The sequence below is a fragment of the Eutrigla gurnardus genome (genome assembly GCF_963514095.1).
Source record: "Eutrigla gurnardus genome assembly, chromosome: 16".
In the NCBI taxonomy this organism is placed as follows: domain Eukaryota; kingdom Metazoa; phylum Chordata; class Actinopteri; order Perciformes; family Triglidae; genus Eutrigla; species Eutrigla gurnardus.
In genome coordinates this window covers 3,164,076-3,183,286 of record NC_139927.1, presented here as the reverse complement: position 1 = coordinate 3,183,286, position 19,211 = coordinate 3,164,076, and the positions used below count along the sequence as shown (strand labels likewise).

At 42.1% G+C, this 19,211-nt stretch overlaps 1 protein-coding gene across 3 annotated transcripts in view; it reads left to right on the top strand.

Annotated features, from left to right (window-relative positions):
- Positions 1-8,911: 8,911 nt before the first annotated feature.
- The window catches only part of ankrd6b (ankyrin repeat domain 6b), a 29,357-nt gene continuing 19,057 nt past the window's right edge, over positions 8,912-19,211 (top strand). For all 3 annotated transcript variants that reach the window (XM_084030915.1, XM_084030917.1, XM_084030914.1), the window contains exon 1: positions 8,912-9,082. The gene's annotated coding sequence lies outside the window, so the exon portion shown is untranslated. The remainder of the gene's footprint in view (positions 9,083-19,211) is intronic.

Genomic DNA, 19,211 nt, shown 5'->3' with positions numbered 1-19,211 from the left:
CACAGATTGTATCTCGATGAGGCTATGTAGGACGATCATGTACCCTTTCTAGTCCCGCCTACAGAAGTCGGACACTGAGCGATTGGCTCTTCAACCAGAGGAAACAGCTGACCATGATATATTTGGGTGTTTCCGAAGCGGCCGCTAACTTCACAGGTCTGGAACGCGACTCCAGAGCATCTTCAATGGACCCACAGCACCTGATGAAGTTGGCTTTTTTTGTATAATGTGTTAGCTGACCGTTGAGGACATGGCCCTATGTAAGTCACATTTGACCCTTTTATCTTTGCTTTGGTCTCCATCAACTCCCGTTTGCGTTGAAGTTGGAGCGTTGATGCGAGCGTGGTCGAACCTTCGTGCAAGCAGCCTCCTCCGTCTTCCTCCCTGAACACTGTTCTCTTCTTCGTGATCAAACTGCCAAAAAAAAATAATAAGAGGAAATTATTTGGCTGCCATTGCCTCCGCGACCTTTTCATCTGCGTGAGTCACATAACTACATGTGTCCAGATGGCTAATGAGGCAGCAGGGGGGGGGGGGCTAAATACCAGGCTTTCTCCCTGTGAAATGGCGCCACAGTGACATTTCCCAGTTAAAGTGACAGTAAATGCTGCTGTGTTGCTCGTGGACTACTTGTTGCGATAACCGGACCGAAGCGGACCCTTCAAAGCCAGGGTTAAAACGGCATGTTGCTGCTGTGTGGGTTTTTAACTGTTGCCGAGGAAAAAAACATCTTTATCATTTCGTTTTTGCAGCTTGTTCGCTTCACCGAGTTTCTCTCATGTGATATTTATTTTTAGCCGTTGTACCTTAAGTTGGCAACTGATGCACGAAACAGGGCTTGTACAGAAACTGCCTGATGCATGCTGCAGAAGTGCGATACTGTATATTTCTCGACGTTCATTTTTCTTTGAAAGGACTTTAAAAAACATCGGAAGCTTTACCAGTGACGTAACCAACTTGAACCGCCTTAAGTGAACTTTATTTTTTTTTATGCACTGACATGGTTTAATGGCTATTTTGCTTTAGTTTCTTTTGTTTTTTGTTTGTTTGAGTCCTATGAGTGTCTGCATATTTACATTGTCATTTGAGTAGAATTCCATCCAAATCAGCATATAATCATAAATATAAGCTCTTCCTATGCTGATGACACTGTGATGTGAGTTCAAACATTACAAGTGCTGCAGCTTCAATCCACGATATAAAAGTCACCAGTGTTTCTAAACCAGACTCTTAACTTCTGAACTTTCCACTTTTTAAGGGAGTAGTTTGACATTTTTGGGAAATTAGTTAGATGAGAAAAAAATATCAATTTCATGTCTGTGCATGTCAAGTACAGTTGGATCAAGGATTAGCTTTGCATCTCCAGAGCTGTCTAGTTAGCTAGTTAGCTTATTTATCTCCAGTGATGGCTAATTAGCATGACCATCCCCAGAGATGACTAGTTAGCTAGTTAGCTTATTTATCTTCAGTGATGCTAGTTAGCTTGACCATCTCCAGAGATGGCTAGTAAGCTAGCTAGCTAGTCTCCAAGTAGCAAGGAATGAGGGAGAGGGGAATGTTAGCACTGTCGCTAGCCACCTGCCCGCTGGTGGGCTCCTCTTCTGTATTCAATGTAGCATGAAACCATGGTGGAATTAGCAAGGTAGCTAGCTAACTAGCCAGCTGCTGGATGAGTCAAATTGAATAGGGCTTTATCCACACAATGTTTTCTCAGTGTTGAAAGCAAATTGCTATCGCTAATCATAAGTGACTACTAGTGACTACTAATAGTGACACTAATAGTGACACTAATAGTGACTACTTTGTTCCAGTATTTTTTTTATAACCGTCAAATAAAAGCAATGTGGAATTAGTAGCAGCCGTCCACCAGTTAGCATGCTAGTTCTACCAAGCTTTCATGCTACACAGGTTAGAGAATAATAAATAAGCCCAACAGCCAGTGTTGCCAGGTGAGAAACGTAGGATTATCGTACCAGAGACATAAAATTATCGTATTTTGAGGGAAATTATCGTACACCCGTCATAACCAAAATAACAAGTCTATTGATGCGCTGTAGTCACTCTAGTGTTGAATAGCGTCTAACATGTTCACTCATTTTCAGTGCTTCTTCTTCCAGACTGGCTCTGCTTCTTCTTAATTTTTTTCCCCCTCACTCATGGGGTGGGCGCAACGGACTATTCAGCCAATCATGGCCGTTGTTCTGAGGCAAACGCATACACGTCACTCGTAGCTCACATGTAGAAAAGCACGATTGGCTGGAATTTCCAGCCAATCGTGAAACAGATGCCTTCAGATTCACAAAAAAACTCCGACAGACAGTTGCGACAGGCTGATTACAACCACACATTCACGGAATGGTGAAATTATCGTATTTCTGGTCTTTTTGGGGATTATTGATCGTACATCGTACAGAGGGCAAAATTATCGTACAAATACGATAATTATCGTACACCTGGCAACACTGCCAACAGCAGACCATCTCTTCATTTCTGTAATAGTTTAAAAAGTCTTTTACCCATTTTGATTATTATTATATTTTTATGTGACTCTGGGGGGAAATGTCAAACTACTTTTTTAAAACCACATTCTTAACCTGATTGATAATCTTTTCAACAACTAATACATGTGCTTTAGCTTCATGGCAGCAATCATTTACAAAAACTAAATATGATTTTTTTTTATTTATGTGTTTTAATGGTGCAAATGATTTTTGGAATTCAGCAACTCGGATGGTTTCTGGGTCCTAAAAAAACAAAAACAAGAAAGAAGCTTTTGCAACAAAAAAAACCCCGACATCGCTTCTTCTACATCATCCTCAGAAAAATGTTCAGAATGTAATGCTTTCAGAGCAAGTTTTCATAAATAAAGACTTTGTTTCTTACACACGTCAAAGAGTGCTGATTTTACAGCTTTTTCTTTTTTTGGAGATTCAACGTATCGTTGTTTTTAGGGATTTATTTGGGGCCACAATGCTGCTGAGCTCCTCCACTTCTGGTTTCGAACGACAAGCAAGAAGCAGCTTTGCTGAAAATTGTTATAACTTCCAAGAATAATGTATCGGACACAATCTTCCTGTATGACGCACCTCCGTCTTTAATCCAGATTTGAGAGAGCACTCTGGGCACATCTAATCCCCAAATAAACAAATTACGTCAGATTTGCCTATGCTACCACTACTTAAAAAAACCCACAGTGCTGCAGCGAGGCAGCAGATCCCGCCCTCTCATCTGCGTTGTTCATTAGTGCATCTGCTGCTTTAATATAATACGCTGACTCATGCTCTAATATGTCTGGCTGTGGTTTTTATTCCCACCGGCAGATATCTTGGACTTATTGTCCCGGCAGGACGTCTGCCTATGTTGTGTCTGGGTTAAATTAATTTACATTTACACGTGTTTTCCTTTTTTTAAGCCAAAAGAGGAAACATGATATAAATAGTTGACAAATCCCCGTGTATGCAAAGCCGATGGCTTTGGGGTAGTTTGGTTGGATTTGAACAGGAAGGGAAAAGGATCAGATTTGAACTGAGCATGACCCAGAATTAGGGTTTTTTTGGGGCAGGTTTTTTTTCCTTCCTTTTTCCTCCATTTTTAAAATCATTGCAGTTCTGATAAAAACGCCCTGGTTGCCGAGGTAACAGCCCTTATTTGATGCCCTGAACTTCTCCGTCCTCAGCAGGTTTACTCAGGTGGGATGTGAAGTTGCATCAGCGAAAGATGGCGACGGCTTACATCATCGTTGCTTCGGGACTGGAAACATGGGAGGAAATCTTTGTTTTCAGTTAACCCATCGATGAGACCCCCCCCCCCCCCCACACACACACACACACACACACACACACATAAAAAAAACAAATAACCAAAAAAACAGCATTAAATATTTAGGGTACAGAATGAGGCTAATAATGTGATGTTTAGGATGAGCAGCAGCTCAGCAATGTTTCATCTCCTCAACTGCTGATGTGATGGAAGTTCCCCACTGAGCGCCGCTGCCGGGAAGAAAAAAAACCACTGGAAATCTGCAATAACATGTCAGCTTTACTTTCTACATCCTATCAATGCATTTTCAACTGTGAAACAAGGCCAAATTTCCTCGTTATCGTGACCTCGATATTGACGTGCACAGTGAAAAATGATTCTCTTAAATGCTTTTTTGGCCTTTTTTGTGGACATTAATTAATAGAAAAAGTCAGAGAAGGTCGAAGTAAACACTAATTTAGAGGAATAATTCACCTTTCTATCCAGAAGTACATTGTATTTACTTCCTTTAATGAGTTTGATGTCAAATCTCGTGTGTTTTAAAGCATGTCAACACAGCATCCGACATATTATCACCTTATAAAAATATCATGGTGGTTTCTAAAGGGGTCGCTCCCGTAATCCAGCAGATCTGTAAGTCAGACAAATGAAGAAGCTAATGGAGCCGGACGTTGCTGACTCTGCTCTCAGCTGGAGTTTGTATGTGATGGATTCAGATCTGCCAGAACTGAGACACTGAGAGCAAATCAAGTCCTACATCCAGGGAGACGATTCCCTCCTTCTTCCTTCAGTATTTCAGAGTCAACGCTCACCGTCCTCTCCGGCTCTGTGCTGCTGAAAGTTGCAGGTTGATGAGGGCACTTCAGCTTCGGCTTCACCAAACCGGAGGTTGCTGCCTGAGTGAAGCGTTAAGGTTTTGAATAGTTTAAAGGGAGGGGTCAAAGGTCGTCGACCAGGACTCAGTGGGAGAAGTGGGGGACATTCACATCTGACAGCAAAGAAGTTCTCTGACTGGTCTCATAATAACATTTATTAAAAAAAAGGGACCTTCTCCCTCTGATGCTTCTCCTGGAGGGTAAAATGCTCTGCGGCTCTCTGCTGCCCTCTGCTGCTTCTGCTGAGGTACTGAAGTGCATCCCACTGTGATAAAACTCTTATTTCCTATCATCATCCCTGCATTTTTACATAAATAACATTTATTTAGGTGAGTAGGATACAAATTTAACTCGTCGATATCTCCACAAAACTTCCCCAGTTGATGACTTACACGAAGACAATTATGTTTTATATTGAAGTTTTCCTGTGATAGACTGGTTACCTGTCCAGGGTGTACCCTGCCTTCGCCCAATGACAGCTGGGATCGGCTCAGCCCCCGTGACCCTAAATACAGGATAAGCGGTAGACAATGGATGGATGGATGGAGTTTTCTTAAAGGCATCATACTGTATGTTTAAGATGTGTGCTAATTTCAACACATTTCCAAAACAGAAATTTGAACAATGGATCAAAATGATTGTTTCATTTTTGTTGACTTATTAGAGGCAGAGGTTTTAACTGAACTTTGTATCGCTCCATAAATCAGAAAATACTGTCGACAGCCGTTAAAAAAATGTACCCATGCTTTTAGTAATGAAATGTATCAAATATATGATACATGAACAAACCCCTTAGTCAAAATTAATGATAAGAATGGAAGTGGAACGTTTGTATGTTTAAATATGGAAACAAGGCATTATCTAATGGTTAATAAGCTTTTTGGTGAATTTAGAAGAAATCAGACGAATATAGACAACGTAATAAAATAAACACCTAAATGTTTATTTTGGGGCCCTGCGATAGACTGGCGACCTATCCAGGGTGTACCCTGCCTTCGCCCAATGACAGCTGGGATCGGCTCCAGCCCCCCCGCGACCCTGAATACAGGATAAGCGGTAGACAATGGATGGATGGATGGATGTTTATTTTGGATGTTTTCTTTCCACGTTGTAGAAGACAAATCTCAGATTTTACTGTTGAGATGAATGAAAAATCACATTTTGTACAAAAAGGATTTGAGTGTCCAGCAGAAAAGAAATAGGATATTTTGAAGTGGAATGAGATTTCTGCACAAAGCTTAATGGGGGAGAACAAAAAGCAAGCATGCAATCACTTCCTGCTGGGAATGGTGGTGAGGAGGAGGAGGAGGGCAGTGAGGGAACAAGAGGATCTATCAGGGAAAACGGATCCAGACTTTAAAAGGATCCAGAAAATGTGAAAACAAATGTTTGTTTTTATCTGTGATGAAGATAAGAAGCTCTGCTGGAGATCTACAATACGTTTACAATGTCATTCACTCATCTGGCCACACGGTGGCACTGTGTTACAGACCAGTGGTGGGACCCACTGAGACTAAAGACCTGCTACAGACCAGTACTGGGAGCCACTGAGACTACAGACCTGTTACGGACCAGTGGTGGGACCCACTGAGACTAAAGACCTGTTACAGACCAGTACTGGGAGCCACTGAGACTACAGACCTGTTACGGACCAGTGGTGGGACCCACTGAGACTACAGACCTGTTACGGACCAGTGGTGGGACCCACTGAGACTACAGACCAGTACTGGGACCCACTGAGACTACAGACCTGTTACGGACCAGTGGTGGGACCCACTGAGACTACAGACCAGTACTGGGACCCACTGAGACTACAGACCTGTTACGGACCAGTGGTGGGACCCACTGAGACTCCAGACCTGTTACAGACCAGTGGTGGGACCCACTGAGACTACAGACCTGTTACAGACCAGTACTGGGACCCACTGAGACTACAGACCTGTTACGGACCAGTGGTGGGACCCACTGAGACTACAGACCTGTTACAGACCCCACTGAGACTACAGACCTGTTACGGACCAGTGGTGGGACCCACTGAGACTACAGACCTGTTACGGACCAATAGTGGGACCCACTGAGACTACAGACCTGTTACAGACCAGTGGTGGGACCCACTGAGACTACAGACCTGTTACGGACCAGTGGTGGGACCCACTGAGACTACAGATCAGTACTGGGACCCACTGAGACTACAGACCTGTTACAGACCAGTGGTGGGACCCACTGAGACTACAGATCAGTACTGGGACCCACTGAGACTACAGACCTGTTACAGACCAGTGGTGGGACCCACTGAGACTACAGACCTGTTACAGACCAGTGGTGGGACCCACTGAGACTCCAGCCCTGTTACAGACCAGTGGTGGGACCCACTGAGACTACAGACCTGTTACGGACCAGTGGTGGGACCCACTGAGACTACAGATCAGTACTGGGACCCACTGAGACTCCAGACCTGTAACAGACCAGTGGTGGGACCCACTGAGACTACAGACGTGTTACAGACCAGTGGTGGGACCCACTGAGACTACAGACGTGTTACAGACCAGTGGTGGGACCCACTGAGACTACAGATCAGTACTGGGACCCACTGAGACTACAGACCTGTTACAGACCAGTGGTGGGACCCACTGAGACTACAGACCTGTTACGGACCAGTGGTGGGACCCACTGAGACTACAGATCAGTACTGGGACCCACTGAGACTACAGACCTGTTACAGACCAGTGGTGGGACCCACTGAGACTCCAGACCTGTTACAGACCAGTGGTGGGACCCACTGAGACTCCAGACCTGTTACAGACCAGTGGTGGGACCCACTGAGACTACAGATCAGTACTGGGACCCACTGAGACTACAGACCTGTTACGGACCAGTGGTGGGACCCACTGAGACTCCAGACCTGTTACAGACCAGTGGTGGGACCCACTGAGGGGATGATGAGGGATCAGATTTCCGGCTCTGGAACTCGAGACGACAGAAAGTGAAAACGTCTTTGGTGGTTTTGGTGAGCGGCTCTCCGGAGAACATCAAAGGTCAGAGGTCGCCGAGAACGAGACACGTTTACCTCAGTTGACAAATCACTCGGGGCCTTCATGGCTAAAGATCTCAGATCAGGTTCCAGTTGTCTTCGCTCTTAGAGTCTGTGTGATGAGAAGTATTTCATTCTTTTTTAGATACTTAGTCAATCATTTGAAGTACTTTATACGTGTATACGTTACTTTCTGACAGTGGCAGAAATTGTGATTGTATTTACAGAACCGCTATTATTTAAACAATGTTATTATTTCGTTTTTTATTCTTCCGTTTACACCGTGGTCGTGTGTGTGTGTCTGATACACATATTTTTAGTTTTCTACTCGTATTCTCTGCATATGTTGTATTCTATGTTTTCTATTTGTCTTAAATGTCTTTATAGGAACGTTTTAGGGCCGGTGAGATGTGAAATGAAGCCGAGGAGGCAGCTCACACCACCACAGCCCTCGGGTTAGTGCGACTCCTCTGACTCACTGGACCAGACAATAAAGCTGATCTGGAGTCAGCGGGAAGAATCACAACCTGACAGCTTCCCTGCAAACAATCCCACTTCTCCGATATCGAGCTCCGTTTCTTTGGAAATGTTGTTGAGTCGACGGCAACAAGAAGACGAGCACAAAGAGAAAGAGGAGTGACACGCCCTTCTTCTTTCCTCGGGAAGTGGACCCCGATCTGGTCTCCGGGTTCTGGGGGGGCAGGACTATGATGTCACCAAACTTCTTTTTACTGTGAGACGTTCACATGATTGGCAGCAGAACGTTAAGTCAATTATGTCTTTGCTTAAAAGAGAAAGATAATGTTGTAAATCCACCCAGTCTTCCACTCACTAGAACCACACGGGTTCTTCACAGTGTTCCCAGCAGAACCCCTTTTCATCGCACTCTCTCAAACTTTATCTAAGTCGTTCCAAACCAATGTGTATGAAGTATCTGGAAATATCAGAAAATATCAAATAAAATCATGAGTGAGTGAAGTTTTTCATTATTTTGAAATACTTAATGACATTATTTTGTGAAAGTTTGTCATTATAGACTTTCTTCTTCTCCTCCTCCTCCTCCTCCTCTTCTTCTTCTTCTTCTTCTTCTTCTTCTTCTTCTTCTTCTTCTTCTTCCTCCTCCTCTTCTTCTTCTTCGTCTCCTCCTCCTCCTCCTCCTCCTCCTCTCCTTTCACCGCGCTGACGCAGCCTGTCGGCGGCTCTGTTGACATGCAGATTGGCCGAGGAGGAGGAGGAGGAGGAGGCGGCGGCGGCGGCGGCGGCGCGCGACAACAGACGCGACCGTGCGTTTCCACTGAGTAGTAGTAGTGTCCTCGCGCTGTAGTGTCCTCGCGCTGCTTCGCTTCACGCGACCGTCGGAAGAGTGAACAGCGTCTCCGTCCGAGTCGACGTCCGCCGGGACTACTTTCTCCTCGACGTGAGTCTCTTTTTACGTCATTAACGCTGTTTGTTTGGTGTTGTTGTGATTGTTGTTGTTGTTGTTGTTGTTGTTGTTGTTGTTGTTGTTGTTGTTTACTGCCGTCACGAGCTCCGCCTAGCGACTCTGCTGACTTTTAATTCACGAGCGAAATCACTGCGATTTTCTAACACATGTAAGCTAGTTAGCTCGCTAGGTGACGTTAACTTTTACGTAGCTAACACGTTAGCCTGCTGGAGTAGCCGAACGTCACGATCAATAAACCCACCGGGCTATGTTATTGATTACTTGTTGAATGTGCTAAATGTGTATTTACGTCATTTAAACTTCGCTGTAACCTCCCATAGAAGTCCATTTAATGACCTGTGGGTTTATGTTTCTATCTAATGTTTTTAAATTATCATTATCATAAAACGACCTCCTATCAGACGCCCTTTAGTCTTAATGGAGCATAAACACAGAAAGACTTAGCCCTTCAGTGTTTTCATTGTAGTATAATGTAGTAATTATAATAATTATAGTAGTATAAATCCCCAACAGGGAGTACCTCATTATATTCTTGTATTATCCAGGGGATTTGGTTCAGATGGGTTCACTGCAAGTATCTGGAAGATGTCTTTTAAAAAGTGAATAAATCAAGCAGTTACTAATTAACGAGGACACTGGGTGCATAATAATTCAGCTGCTGTCTGCTTTAAATGAGGCTGCAGCTCCGGAAGAAACACCGTGTGAAATGTGAAATAAAGTAGGCTTAAGTGAAATCTTCCTCTGCAGCTTAAGGCTTAGCCTAAATATTTAAGTCCATAAGGATTCATTCAAAGTGAGGGTATTTAACACGTTGAGATATGGGCTCATTAGAGCGGCCGGTAATGTGCTTTAATGATAAATAGCTCAGCAACATTACAGCAACTTGGGAGGCAGGAGAAGAAGGGTTGTTGTTGTGAGCTCGTAGCTTGATGAAGTGCACTTTAATGTGAATGGGTTTGTGAATGAGGCTTCAGGGTCTACGGGGGGGAGGGAGGGAGACCTCCTCCTCCTCCTCCTCCTCCTCCTCCTCCTCCTCCAGAGACTGACCTACTAGGATGGTGTAAAGCTTCAGCTGTCACTTTGTGTTTTCTGATAAATGTGTGTGTCATGCAGGTATTCAGGTGTAAATCAGTCGTCTCCAGACCTGTCAAACCAGTTAAAGGTCCCGTTAAAGTGTTTTCTGAAGTCGCTCTGTGAGAATCTGAGCAAACAGGGATGGAAATGATTCGGTCTTAAGTTTACCCAAAAATGTGATCTGCTGGTTCTTTTTTTGTGGAATGAAATGCACTGAATACATGTAATCAGACCTGTAGGAAACCATAAAGCATAAAAATAATAATAATCATAATAACTGATGACACCATCAGGGTTATTTTGCCAGACAGGCCAAAGACATAATAGTAAAAAGACTCCGATATGTGAATAAAATCAGCGTAGTGCCCTGAATGTGAGCTGTATCACAATAATATAATATAACAGGTGCAACATGAACCAAATACCGATTAAACTATGGTTAGTAACCAAGTGCATGATGGGGTGATGGAGGATTTTAAGCTTTATGCTTATTTTTAAAAGTTCTTTTACTAGTGATTTTTGGTGTCACACATCTTTGAGATTTTGATTGATTTGATTTTTTCCCCAACTTTGTTTATTACTTTTCTCAAGAAGAAGAACACACACAATAAATAAGACAGTTCAGATAACAAAACTAAAAACACTCTATAAAGAAAATATATGTATACATTAACAAGTAATAAAATAAACATAAATGCAACACCAGTCAGTGGTAAAGTAGAAGATAAAACGTAAATAAATAATGCTGTCTAGAATATCAATGAAACTTAGTTTCTTAACTAAATATATATATATATATATATATATATATAAAAAAAAAAAAGTTTCCCAAATTTGTTTGAAGACCCTCGTAGAGAAAACCTGAGTTTTTCCAGTTTTAAGGAAATAAAGAACATCTCTGATCCGATTAAAACAAAAGGAGAGGGAGATTTCCATTTAAGCAAAATGAGTCTTCTCGCCAGAAGCGTAGTAAAATATCCTTCGTAGAAGAGGAGAGGGAGACACCAAATAAAACACTCAGTGGGTTAGGAACTATGTTTTCCCGGTGATTTGAGATGAGGTGTTAAAAATCTGGTGGCGCCTGTCACAGGTGGGGGGGCAGCGATATGTTCACCAGGTTTAAACGGTTCATTTCTGAACAAAACGCCGTCAAACAGCAGCAGAAACGCCACAGAGGAACAGTGGCGTCATGGCTCCGGGTGCTGAACTCATGTCAGATTAAGTTACGCTGATGATTCATCTCGTTTCCCCAGATTGCTGTTTGCTAAACGCTCCCTCCAGGAAATACACCGCACCGCGCTTCTTCTGTTACTGATGGATGTATTCACCTCAGACAACATCAGATCCACCGTCAAACTGTTAAACTGTAGATGAACAACTGAACACGAAACACAACCTGAGAGGAAACATGTCAACTTACACACGGTCAAACCCACGAGCAACGGGCAACGCAACTTTAAATGAAATCTTAAAGGAGAGTACCAACGCTGGTAAGCGTGTGAGCTGTGTGTTCCCCGTCTGTCCGTCTGCTCATGCCCCCCGGGGAGCTGATTAACACAGCATAGTGCCAAGGAGGTCAGAGGTCACCAGGTGTATAATGGGCATATAATGAGCCATAATGGGCTCCGGAAACCAGACACGGCTTGAGTGGTGATTATTAGATTTGCTCGTCAGATGGTGAGATGATTCTCGTTGTCAAGTGTAGATGCTGACATCTGCTAATTCCCATGATGCTTTGTGAGCATACGTTTTCCTTTTGTACATTATATTCTATAAAATCCATGCTATTGAAGCTGTTTTAGGGAGATAGCGTCCGTTAGACATGCTCATTAGACATTTTAAAGCCAGCCTCAGGATTCGTGTGCTTCCTAGTGAGGAACTGGAGCTGCAAGGGAAGTGGGAAAGCTCAGAAAAAGGAGCTTGAATCTTAAGTCTTTTGACTTGCAGGGGCTCTAAATCCCACTTAACCCTTTCCTGGTAGCTTGAAACAACTCTCGTTGGCACTGCTGTCACGAAGTTCTCCAAGGCAGGGGATTAAAGAAGTTGTAAGGGAGCAATGTGAAAGAGACAAAAGGCTGCAGTGGGAAAGAGCTGTACTGTTTGTGTTTCTTTGGGTGGGGGGGGTATTGGGGGGGTGGATGTCCTGCCCCACAGCTGACACTCAGCTCCCTCCAGCTGGACATGAGGCACCACTAGGACGGGGTGTATCTACTCGTTGTGGGACGATCGAGGGCTGGTGATTGATTCAATCCCACAATGCAGCAGTGCTGGATGCAGACGCACCGGATGGAGATCTGGCCTCTGATCTGCCGAATGCATCTTTCTAGTATTTTCATCGTTTGGGTCACCATATTTATTGGCTGGTGTTTGATGAACACATTAAGTTGAAACTCGTAGTTCGTGGTCCCCCATGTGGTCTAAGATCAACCCGAGGGGTTATACAGGTATTAGATGGGGAAAACGCACATACTCTATTTGTAACAATTTAAAAAAAATGCAATTACTGGATCATTTTTACCTCTTTGAAACATCAAGACTATTTAAATACAATAATGCAATAATGAAATATCCGTTTAAGTAAACTTAAGAGGTCACTATTTGGTACTCCAAATAAGACGGGCCCCCGTTTCTTGTCCCATCAGACTTTTCTATATTACCAATATTACCATCATTAATGATTATGGGTATATTATTACAGATGGGCTCTAAAAGCCAGACTGTAATAAACCAATTAGACCTAGAAAGGGGGGGGGGTTGTACACGTAGCGACCGCATGCAGTGTTGTAGTCATGCATCTGCTGGCCCACGGGTGGTGATCTCATTGTGCTCCAACTAAAAGGGTGGAGGCCTTTTCTGCTCAGTGCTCCATGACAATGAAGCAACTAGACTGCCAAGGGGAGGGTCTTCTTCTTCTTCTTCTTCTTTGTTGTGCAGCTGCATCCGTTACAGCCTGTCGCTGTGCAACACATGCTTATTTAATCCAGCGGTCAGGACTATTTAAATAAGAATAAAAATAACCTGTGAGATATGGTTTTGTAGTGATGTGCACCGAGCATCTCTGATTGAATTGAGTATAATAATATAACCGAATAAATAAAGAATATTTGGTACATGTTTAGTATGGTGAGGCATTTAGATTCACTCTTAATTATTTTAGATTTCAGCTCATTGAGCCAAACTTAGAGAAGAATGTGCAGATACTGGAAGATAATTTATATTATAAGCATTATTCATTTCTGAAGTTATCAGTGAAACCAACTGAGTAAACTTTATTGGCAGTTCGGTTGTTTTGCTATAAGCAAAAAAACAAACAAAAGAAATGATTTGTATGCTGAAGTAGCACATTGACAACAGAACCTGATGGAGGCTCAACTGCAGGGTGTGATTCGCTGCAGGAATCCAGAAAACACGGCGCTGCTCTCTCCGTCTCTGATAAGATGTTCTCCTCGTACTCGGGAACGCCGAAACACCGGCGTCCTGCAGACGCCACGCATCGTCACAAACACCAGTTCCCATGACAACGCTCCGCTTATCAAGGCCAATGTTACAGCATTCACACGCCTTTAAAGTACAACGTCGTTCTGTCAAATCTGTCAAATGTTGCTGGTTTGTTTGAGTAGAAATCACATCATGAATGAAATGCTCTCTCTTCTACAGCAGAGCTGAACAAAAAGGCCTGTTGTTATTGTTCCTCTTATGTTTACGTTGACCTCTGAACTATTTATGGAGATGACTATCACATCTGGCCGAGCTGTCGCATGGATGACAGAGGGTTTTATTTCCAGCAGCGACCCGGACTAGCAAACCTCAGATCTCAGCAGCAACAGATGATACCGCACGTTCTTTATGTTAGAATACAAATACTCCATAATATTCACACGATTGTCAATTAAAACAATTATTTTGCAAGTCAATGATACTTTGATACAATGAGTTTTTTGTCGTTTTTGTAACCATCTTATCTTAACTGTACTGTGTAATTCTAACTTATTGTTTGTTTTGGTTTTATTGTTTTTTATTATTATTTTTATTATTCACTGTATGGTGTCCTTCAGGGCTCTGAAAGGCGCCTATAAATAAAATGTATTCTTATTATCATTATTATTATTATTAAATTTAATTTTTTTCTTTATTGAACATGTTAAAAATAATAATAATACAAACTAAATAAAGTGATGAGCAGTAAAAAGGAAGGCAAAAAAAGAAAAACAAGCAAATGGGATCCTCAGAATCCTAAATACATGACTCAAATAATATAGTTCATGTTCAGAAGGGATAGGAAGAAGTTAGAAACGTTTCCGGTCCTCCCCCCTCTTATTTTTTAAAATTATTAATCATGAACAAATTAAAAATTCAGTTTGAATCAGTCGGTATCTGATATTTGGCTCATGGGTTAAAACAAATCACAGCAAAACAATAACAAAGAGAAGAACAAGAGTAAAAACAAAAAACCTAGGTTTTATGTAGTTTTACATTAAAATGCAACTTTATTAATGTACAAAATCACCTTTTTAAACTGATAAATATGTGTAATTAATGCCACAATTCAAATGGGATCTGAAAAATGATTAGTCTCTCGCCGTTGTCTGCCGTACATATTATTATTTTTTCTCCAGAACACAGTCCACCAGAAGGGGCATGTTTGAGGACTTAAACGGCCCGTTTTGTCCACATTAATGCGTCAGTGGAGCACAGACTGTATCTGCATCGCTGCATTGCTGCAGCGGCGAGCTCACACTGAAACAGATCTGGGATTAACGAGTGGGTCAAAGTATTGTTTTAATCTGGTTTTGGCTCTCGGCTCCCTGAATGGTTGCAGGAAAGACAGATGGCTGAGTTTGGAGTGAAATCCGAGGGAGGGATTGACACACACACACACACACACACACACACACACACACACACACACACACACACACACACACAAACACACACACACACACACACACACACACACACACACACACACACACACACACATCTACAGTATGAGGGAAATGCCCTCCTGTTTGAAAATAGCTGCACTAAGAGCAGTCCAGGGGAAGCTGCTGTTTGTGTCTGCAGTCAGATGTCAGAGTGCTGCTTTGTACGTGTTAGAAGTCCCAGATACGCCGGGAAACACCGGAGCTGTCCTGTCTGCTTTGTAACGTCACCCAGAGGTGCTCGGTGAAGTTAATGAACCTGTGTTCACAGGTATGAATATAGCAGCGACCTCGTTTTGTACTAGGGATGTCGGATCGGCCCCTGATACTGGGTTTTTAAGGTGGATCAGGATCGGCGGATCCATTTTTAATATTTGTATATAGTTTGTCGTTGTTGTTCTATTGCATCAGCCGCCATTATGTAGTTGGAAAGTGGAGCGGACACATAGGTTAGCTAGTTAAAGAAATGGCATCATTTTGAACTAACTACAAGTGTGTGAAAGACTCACGGGACGATGCTAACAAGGCCTCCTACAACACCACTAACCTAATAAAACATCTTAAAAATCACCACCCCGACAAACACGCCGCTTACTGTAAAACGGCAGCGTCTACGACTGACTGATCGGTACCGGAAAACCGGTATCAAGAAATATCGGAATCGGATCGGAAGCTAAAAAATGAGATCCGGACAGTTTGTAGCTCAGACGGCCTCTGGTTGATGACCGTGTTCGGTCTCTTGTGATGACTGGAGGAGAATCTCAATGCTGATCATGTTGTCACCTCGTTGGACGTGAAGACTAATTAGAAATGATGATGATGTCCTCAGGATAGGAAAGGCCCCTGGAAACGATGGGTTTTCAGTAGATTTCTATCAGAAATTCATAGATGATCTTGCCCCTAGATTACTAGTCGTATATCGAGATGCGTTTCAAAGAGGTAGGTTACCTGAAAGCATGAGGGAAGCAGTTATTACACTACTGCATAAAAAGGGAAGAGATCCACAGCAGTGTGCTAATTATCGCCCTATATCTTTGATTAATGTGGATGAGAAAATTCTCGCCAAAATCTTAACAACTAGATTGGAAGAAGTGGTCCCATTTCTCATTCATCAGGATCAGGTGGGGTTTATGCGGGGTAGGAGCTCTGCAGACAACCTTCGAAGACTGTTGCACATTATGTGGATGACAAGAAATTATGACACACCAACAGTTGCTTTTCATTAGACGCGGAAAAGGCGTTTGATAAAGTGGAGTTTCCTTTTTTGTTTCATACGCTAGAAAAATTTGGATTTGGTCCAATATTTAGGAAGTGGGTGGAATTAATGTACTCTGACCGATCAGCCACAGTCTTAACTAATGGGATTATGTCACCTCAAATCAGACTAAATCGTGGTGTTCGACAAGGATCGCCTTTATCACCTCTAATCTTCGCCATATTTCTTGAACCCCTGGCCATAGCCCAACGGGCTAACTCAAATATACGGGGTGTGCAGGCGGGTCAAGAAGAGCACAAGCTCCTGTTGTATGCAGATGATGTGTTATTGATATCTAGTAACCCTGAATCCTCAGTCCCAGAAATTTGTTCAGTTATAAATCTGTTCTCAGAGGTATCTGGTTATACTGTTAACTGGTCAAAATCAGAAGCCATGCCGTTATCAAAACTGTGCCCCCCAGATATTAGAAAGAACTGGAAATTCAGATGGATGCCTGAAGGATTAACATATTTGGGTATCAAATTAACGCCAGGTCTGAAAAAAATAATGGAAGCCAACATTTCTCCAGTTATTCAGAAAACTCAAATTCTGTTACAAAATTGGGATAAGTTGCATATTTCCCTGTTGGGCAGACTCAATCTAGTTAAAATGATTTTAACTCCCAAGATCAATTACATCATTTCCATGTTACCGCTAAAATTTCCTTCCCCATTACTTAAAACATACAACAGTATGATAGAGAAGTTTATATGGGCAGGAAAAAAAACCATGTTTAATCGGACTAAGTTATATGCTGCAAAAGACAAGGGGGGGTTAGCATTATCACGAATAGACTGGTATCATTTATCATTTTCTTTATCGCAGCTATCTAAAATTCACCTGCCGCCTACTAGGATCCCTCTGTGGGTCAGGATAGAAGAGCAACTGGTACATCCTTTTTCTGTGGAGGCCTTCCTCTCACAAACAGAGAGACCAGTCCCCTCCCAAGACCCGGTAATGGCTTTTGCCAGAGAGTCATGGAAAATTGCTCATCAAATAACAAAAACTGATCCATATTTATCAAGCAGATCCTCCATATGGTATAACAAGAAATTGTTAATTGATAAGAAAAGTTTCTTTTGGAACAAATGGATTAGATCTGGGATTCATATTCTTGAGGATGTGATGGGAGATGTGGGATTTAGATCATTTGATGAGATTAAAAATAAATATAATTTGAGTAACTCTGAATTCTGGCGATATTTACAAATGAGACATTGCATTCTCTCAAACAAACATATTCAGCACAGTCGGACTGAAATCCAGGTAATTTCCCATAAGATTGGAGAGAAAAACAGAGGAGCTTCAAAATTCTTTGAACTTATTAGAAGTACACAAGTGCCAAAACTGGATGGTCTGAAAGCGTGTTGGGAGAAGGACCTGGCTCAAGTGATTCCAGAAAATAATTGGAAAAAACTATATGCATCATGGCACTGTTACTCACGTGAAGCACAATCACAACTCATTTGTTATAAGATATTAAATAGATCTTACTGGACCCCTTCAAAACTGGCAAGACTGAAACTCAGAAACAGTGATTTGTGTTGGAGATGTAATGGAAGGGTCGGAACTCTTGTACATATGTTATATGAGTGTGACAAAACTAAAGACATGTGGAATGCAATAATTGTGTTCTTGAATAAGGTGCTGGGCACACACTTGATCAAAAACCCTGCATTATGTTTGTTGGGGTTACTTCCAGATAACATTCAAATGTCGAAACACCAAAAAAGTTGGTGTCGTCTAGCTATGACAACAGGGTGCAGGATAACTTTACGCCACTGGAAATCTCCCACTCAGTCCACTTTTAAGGAGTGGATACAGGTTTTAAGCTCAATGGCCAGCTACGAGCGGGTCACCTATAGAGTGGCTGGGAGGGAAGATTTATTTAACGAGGTGTGGGGCCCATTCCTTGCTCAATTGCTGGATATGTAAGAATGTCGCCATCTCTCCATATTTTATTAGAGGCAGGTACAGGATTGGTATAATATGTAGACTTCCTAGGGTGTTTTGTTTTGTTTTGTTTTGTTTTGTTTTGTGGATATATGTTTTGTGTTGTAGGTCTGGCCTGTTCTGTACATTATTGCTGGACTGCATTTATTTTTTTTTGCTATTTTTGTTGCTGTTTGTAAGAGAGAGAAAAAAAAAAGACTGGGCAGATAGATACTGATAAATGCATACAAGATGTGTATCTTATCCATGTAACTGCAATAAGGTAACAAGTATTTGTTTGTATTTGTCTGTCATAAACATCAATAAAAAAAAGAAAAAAAAAAAAGAAATGATGATGATGTAAGAAGAAAGTTTTCTTATGGTCACAGTTGAAATATAGAAGTGTATATTATGTTATTATAGCCAGACCTATTCAATTATTGTATGTATTTGTAGATGCGGTGTTCGGGTTGTAACGTTCAGAAGGTCTGGTTTCAGAGTCATGTTCCGGTGTGCAGTTAAAGGTGTCGGGTAGAACTTCTGCTTGTGAACATTGGTTCCACATACCTGAACCATTACAGCCCTAAAAATATACAAATGTGCATTTTATGAACTTAAATAAATGAGTGAGAATGAGTTAACTCTGCTCAGTATCACTCGTGGAGAGACTAACATTAACTAACGTGTTCAGACAAATATTCTTATTCTCCGCCCACAAAAGCACCTCATCATGTTTACAAACACACATCTATCAGATATCAGATGTTATCCATCACAAGCTCATGCAGTGCATCATGGGAGTGTATAGTAACGCTGCTTTATGGGGCTGTGAGGAGGAGATGACCCACATAACAGAATGCACTGCAGGCAGTGTTGCAGCGAGTTAATTTTAGTGCGTTCGTGCTTCATTACACAAAGG